Raw genomic sequence first — 6,308 nt, forward strand, 5'->3', positions numbered from 1 at the left:
GGCCCTTTCCGGCGGAGGCGTGGGCCAGCGAAGCGCGGGCCAGAGCGGCTCCTATTGTTGCTGTGTCATAGGGGCGCGGCGGCGGCCCCTGGCGGCAGCGCCTGGGGATGGCGGGTCGGGAGGGGGTCGCCCGGAACGGCGGGGGCACCTGCGGGGCCCGAGGCGGCGCCTTCCAGGGTCACCGTCGGTGAAGGGCGCCAGGTCCCGAGATGTAGGGGGTATGGTCAGGGGGTCAGGGGAGGGGTATCCTAGGACACGGGGGTCTGGCTTCGCGTCCTCCGGGAAATGACTGAACCGTCTCGTGGGAGTGCGCGGTCCCCACTGCGGTGCCTGCACACCCCCCGACGATAGCGCTGGGGCCGTCTCCCCTCGGTCCCGTGGGCAGCTCGAGTCCCCAGCGGCTGGCGTGGGGTCGGAGCAGACTGGCGGCCGCTGTCCTCCCGGAAGGCCGACCGGACAGCGCAGGAGTGGAGGGCGCGCCCTGCCGCTGCCCGGGGGCTCCCCCCAGGGGACGTCCGCCGGTGCCCCTCCCCCCCCGGGGCGCGGGCCGGCGGCCGCTGCGTGTGTACCTCGCGTGCGTTTTCACGACGAGCCGGGGAGCGGAAAGCGCTGCTACTCCCAGTTGCTCCCACCACGCCCACTCGACTTCCGGGCGCTGCCGCGGGGTCTCGAGTTCCAGCCCGTTTCGTGTCCCCCCAAATGGAGCTGCTTCTTGCAGGGAACGCCGTCCAAGGTCACGAGTGAACGGGCCCGCCCTTCCCGATCAGCGTGCTTGCGGTTCTTCGTGTAAAGTTCGGACTGTCGGGTACCGCGGAGGAAACCCACACGCAGCACGTGCCCTTCAGTGTCCCGTTCGGGGCACTGAGGGTGACGTCCTCGAGGTCGCGACCGGGGTCAGGGTCTCCCTCCTTCGTTTACGTTTTTGTTTTGTAATCCTCACCAATACGAAGACGTATTTTCATCGCTTTGAGAGAGAGAGGGGGAGTTGGGGAGGGGGGGAGAGAAGCACCAGAGGCCAGACAGAAGCCTGGACTGGTTTGCCTCCCCCACCGGCCCAGGCGCCGCGACGGGGAATCGAACCCGCAGCCTTTGCGGCTGCGAGTCAACAGTCCGACCACGAGAGCCACGGCGAGGGCGGGACTTCCTTCCCTTTTGGAGGCTGAGTGATTCGTTCTAAATGTAGAGGTGGCTTTTGTGTTTTTATTTTTCAACAGTGTATTGTGTTTTATTTTTCCTATTACCATTTATCCCCCTTGTACCCTCTTCCACCTCCCACCACACCCGCCCCTGCAGCCCCCACTCTGTTGCGCTGTCCTTGAGCTCTGGGAGGGGGGCGTGGGGGGGCCAGCGAGCACAAAGACAGAGGCTCGGCCTGTCCGCGCTGGTCCCTGTTCACCAGTCTGCGGCGCTCTGGCGGCCCGCAGGTTGCAGTGGCTGTGCTCACGGGGTCGGGGTCGCTCTCCGGGACCCAGATCACAACCCTTTAGGGTGCGTATCTGGAAGTGGGGTTGCTGGGTCACCGGGCAGTTCCGTTGTCGATTTTTTGAGGACTCCAGACCTTCCCACAGCGGCTGCGCCAGTCTGCATCCCCAACAGTGCCCATGTGCTCCATCTCACGCGCCCCCTACTGGGGACCCGGCCCACAACCCAGGCCTGTGCCCGGACTGGGAATCGAACCAGTGACCCTTTGGTTTGCAGGCCGGTACTCAATCCTCTGAGCCGCACCAGCCAGGGCCCATTTTTATTTTTCAGATAGCAGCTTTCCTAATGGGCGAGAGGTGGTTATCTCCTTGTAGGGTTGTTGATGGTGTTTTGTTTTGTTTTTTCCAATTTATTTTTTTTTGAGAGAGGGGGGAGGGAGGGAGAAAGAGAGGGAGAGAAACATCAGTCAGTTGCCTCTCACACGCACCACCCACTGGGGACCTAGCCTGCACCCCAGGCCTGTGCCCTGACCCGGAACAGAACCAGCGACCTTTCGGTTTGGGGGACAACATCCAACCCACGGGGCCGCGCAGGCCGGGGCTCGCTGCGGTTCGATGTGCATGTCCGGGGGTTAGCGAGGCCGAGCGTCTTTTCCCTGCTCCTCGGCCGCACCTGTGTCCTCCTCAGTGAGAGGGGGTGTCTCTTCCAGCCCTTGGCCCGTTGCCGAATCAGGTTGTTTTTCTTGTAATATTTTTAAATTATATTTTATTGATTGTGCCATGACAGTTGTCCTGATGATTCCCCCTTTGCCCACCTCCACCCAGGCAATCCCCCCACCATTGCCCATGTCCGTGGGCCACGCATGGAAGTCCTTTGGCGTCCCCGCTTCCCACACTGTACTTGGTGTCTCCGTGGCTCCCCTGCAGCTGCCTGTTTGTGCTCCTCAATCCCCTCCCCCTTCCCCCATCCTCCCCCCACACACCCCCATCTGCCAACCACCAAAACGCTCTCCATACCCATGATTCTGTCGCTGTTCTGCCTGCTTGCTTAGTTTTTTAGATTCAATTGTTGATAGATATGTATTTTTTGCCACTTTATTGTTCACAGTTTTGATCTTCTTTTTCTTACACAAGTCCCTTTAACATTTCATGTAGTAATGGTTTGGTGATGATGAACTCCTTTGATTTTTTTGTCTGGGAAGCACTTTATCTGCCCTTCCATTCTAAATGATAGCTTTGCTGGGTAGAGCAGTCTTGGGTGTAGGTCCCTGCTTTTCACAACGTGACTTGGAATATTTCTTTGCAGCCCCTTCTTGCCTGTAAGGTTTCTTTTTTTCAGCTGAGAAATCAGCTGATAGTCTCATGGAAACTGCTTTGTAGGTAATTCTTTGCTTTTCTCTTGGTACTTTTAAGATTCTCTCTTTCTCTTTAACCCTTGGCATTTTAACCGCGATGTGTCCGGGAGTGGGCCTCTTTGGGTCCCGCTTGTCTGCGGCTCCCTGGGCCTCCTGGACTCGTGTGTCTACTTCCCCCACCGAAGTAGGGACGTTTTCTTCCCTCGCTTTTTCAGACAGGTTTTCGAACTCTTGTTTTCTCCTCTTCTGACACCCCTGTGAAGCAATGTTGGAACATCTACAGTTGTCCCAGAGGCGCCTTACACCATCCTCGTTTTGGTTTGTTGGTTCGTTGGTTTGTTTTGGATTCTTTTTTCTTCTTCTTCTGACCGGTTGTGTCTTGCTGCCTTACGTTCCATATCGTTGGTTTGAATCCCGGCTTCATCCCCCTGCAATTGTTGTTCCCCTGAGACTCGTCCCTTATTCCGGTTCCCGTGTCCCTCGCGTCTGCCTGGGTGTGCTCCGTGCCGCCGAGGGCCTCGCCGCGCTCTGCGGTGTCCTGATAACCAGTGTTTTGAACTCTGGATCTGATAGATTGTTTGCCTTCTTTTCATTTAGCTCTTTTCCTGGAGTTCGATCTGTTACTTGGGCCATGCTTCTTTGTCTCCTCGTTTTGGCAGCCTCCCTGTGTTTGTTTCTGTGTATTAGGTAGAGCTGCTTTGACTCTTGTGTTTTGGTAACGTGACCTAGTGTAGTAGGTGTCCTGTAGGGACCAGTGGCACAGCCTCCCCTGTCACCCAAGCTGGGTACTCAAGGTGCACCCTTCATGTGGGCTGAGTTCACCCTCCTCTTGTAGTTGAGCCTTGGGTGCTGTTGGCAGGTCAGTGGGAGGGATTGACCCAGGCCAGTCAGGGGCAAGGACCGGCTGTGACCACCGACCACCCACCTCCACCCTCCGTGGAGGATGAAACGTGCGGGGGCAGGTGGTGGTGCTCCGACGTGGCCTGTAGCTGTCCACTGGGTGCCCTGGCCCGGGGTTTTCTGGGGGTGCAGGTCAAGGTCAGCCCCCACCTGTGTTGTGCCCGGGGCCCCCTGCCTGAGCTGTAAAGCAACCTGAGCTGGCTGCTGCTTGTGCTGGGCTCGGAGATTCCCAGGTGAAGCCAAGCTGGGAACCTGGGCTGCTGCCGCCAGTGCTGGCCCGGGGCTCACTGAGGCCGGCTGCTGCTTGTCCGGGAGGGTTTAGGAAGCCGTGCGGCAGGAGCCAGGACCAGTCGTTCGTACGGAAAAGTCTCTGTTAACAGCTCGGGTGGGCTCCTAAGTTGGGTGGGGAGGAGTCTCTGGGGGTCTCCAGGGCAGGTCAAACAGCGTCAGCCAGGTTGACGGAGTCTCAGATACGGCACCGGCTTGCCAGCTGTGTGGTGGGAGCGGGCTCAGAAAAGGGACAGTGGCCTCTGCTCGCCCCGGTGCCAGGCACCTCAGCCTCCCCCTGCACGCCACTGGGGCCTTCCAAGCTGCCACCCCAGCGCCAGAGCTCGGAGGAAGTGCGTCTGAGTAGTCCGTGTGTGGGCTCTTTAAGGGGAGCTGCTTGGGGCTCCAGAAGTTTCTTCCACGGACTCAATCCCCACTGGTTTTTGCGGCCAGAGTGTAGGGACTTACCTTCCGGGCACTGGGACCCTGGGCTGGGGACCTGGGTGGGGCTGGGCCTCCTCGCTCCCGAGAAATCCCTCCCCCCGCACCACCGTTTTCATCCGCCGCACGTGGGCGGGCGAGGAACCAGCCGTTCCCGTCTGTGCCGTGCTGCCAGCCTGGGTGGGCGTGGCTTCCCCACTTCCCTAGCCGTCAGCCGCCACTCCACTCGGCATTTGGGCGTGGGCGGGCGAGGAGGCCGGCGTGTCTGCCCGCGTGTGTTTATGTTGCTGGGTTTTAGGAATTCTCTCTGCACCCCGGGCGCTGATCTGCTGCCGGATGTGGTTTTCAAGGCCCCCCTCCCGGTGTGTGGGCTGCCGGTTCACTCCGCCGCGGCCGGCCGGGCCTTCGGTGAGGGATCCCGGCGGTCACCTCCACGCCCAGCGGCGTGGGGCTCAGGCCCTGCGTCTTCTTCGGGGCGTGGGGCAGTTCTAGGCCCCACGTTCGGGGCGCGAGGCAGAGCAGGGCGCGTTGTCGGGGGCACTCTCGGCACAGTCTCCCTGCGTGTGGCCCTCGGCCCATCACCGCCACCAGGGCCCGGGGTCCACGGTCCCTGTGTGCACACCCTGCGACCCACGGCGGCGGCCACATGGGGAGCCGAGCGGCGCTCTGAGCGCGCTCACACCTAGGGGCACTGTCCCCCCCCCCCCAGCCTCCTCCGCCGTTGGGACGAGAGCCCCGCCAGCTCACCTGCCGGGGAGTTCCGGCCGCTGGCACCGAGGGCGGGGCCAGGCCGCGGGGACCCTCGGGCCCCACTAGCAGGTTCTGGGGGCCACAGTGCCTCCAGCCCGGGCCTGGGCCCAGGAAGAAGGGACACTCACTGCCCAGCAGGACTCCCGAGGCTGAGGGAGCCCAGGCCCCCTGTCCGTCCGCAAAGCCAGCCCTGCAGAACCCACGCCCCTCCCCGGCAGCGGGCGCCCGTCCCGAAAGGCCGGAGCCACTGGGGCGGTGAGAGCCGCCCAGAGCAGACAGACGCCTGCCCGCTGCCGCCGACTCCCCCGGCCCCGCCGACCCCGCCGGGCCTTTGCCAGGAGCTGGCTTCGCCCCGATCTTCCCTGGCCGGCACAGTCCTCCGGAACCCTGAGGGCCTGCTCCGTGTGCCCGGACGGGCGGGTGCTGACCGCTGCCACCGGTCATCACTCTGCAGCGCCCCGCCCCCGAGGGTGCGAGGGATGTGAGGCGGAGAGACTGACTGCACAGGCGGGGTGGGGGGGGGCAGGACACCACGCAGCAGGCCTGGCCCTGGTCACTTGCTCTCCCCCCGGGGACCCACCCGGGTGCCCTCTGGGGACACGGCCGCATCCCCGGGGGGACGGCTGGGGGTCTGAGCGCTGAGACAGCAGAAACCAGCACGAGGAGACCCACCCACCGACCCCACTGGGCCCGCTGTCCATGAGGAGCCACTCTCCACCTCCCGGGGGCCGGGCCCGGGGAGCAGCACTGAGGGCGACCCCGTCTCCCCGCCCGCGCACCCTCGGACGCCTACACCTGCGCCTGCGGGCCTGTGAGCCGGCCGCTGCCGCTCGGAGACTGCGCCCGGAGCGGGGGCCTGTGGGGCGCCTCTGGGCAGTGTGTCTGGGCTCCTGACCTCGCGACCCGGCGGGGACCCAGCCAGCAGACGGCCAGAGCCCCGCGAGCCCGGTAGATGCCTCCCCGGCAGACGGCTCCCAGGTGGCCGGGCTCAGACCGGGTCACGGGTGTGGCTGACCTCAGGCGGACCCTTCCTCTAGCACAAGCAGCTGAGCCTGGGGACGGTCTGAGCGGGGCACAGTGCCCAGGACAACCATGGGCCCCTTCCGTTCCTTGGGGGGCGCCGTGACGGCCAGTCTCACACAGCACGGCCCTGCTGAGGGCGCACGTCCCCAGA

This window comes from Phyllostomus hastatus, unplaced genomic scaffold (genome assembly GCF_019186645.2).
Source record: "Phyllostomus hastatus isolate PE091 unplaced genomic scaffold, TTU_PhHast_1.1 phas_contig_17, whole genome shotgun sequence".
Classification (NCBI taxonomy): Eukaryota; Metazoa; Chordata; class Mammalia; order Chiroptera; family Phyllostomidae; genus Phyllostomus; species Phyllostomus hastatus.